The sequence below is a fragment of the Pipistrellus hanaki genome (genome assembly GCF_964339955.1).
Source record: "Pipistrellus hanaki genome assembly, chromosome: X".
NCBI lineage: Eukaryota > Metazoa > Chordata > Mammalia > Chiroptera > Vespertilionidae > Pipistrellus > Pipistrellus hanaki.
In genome coordinates, this window is record NC_140524.1 from 98,216,826 (window position 1) to 98,217,142 (window position 317).

A 317-nucleotide genomic window follows, 5' to 3' on the forward strand; every position below is an offset into this window, starting at 1 on the left:
GACGCCGCGTACCCACCACCCAGCAGTCTGGGCTGCCGCCCGCGCGCGCCCCCCGAGGGAACGCGCCGGAGTGCGCAGGCGCGCGGGTTCCGCGGCGGCCGCTTCCGGGTCACGTGGCCCGGCTTCCGGTCCAGACCACCCCTCTCGGTAGAGGCCCGGCCAATCGGCTTCCTCGCTCCGCGCGGCCCGCTGCGCCGCCTCCGCTGCCGCAGGCTCGTGTCGCGCCGCCGGGAGCGCGCCGCCCAGCCCGCCCTCCGCCCGCCGCAGCGCCGGCTCCTCCCTCGCCCGGCCCCCGGGGCGGGGTCTGCCGGCTCGCC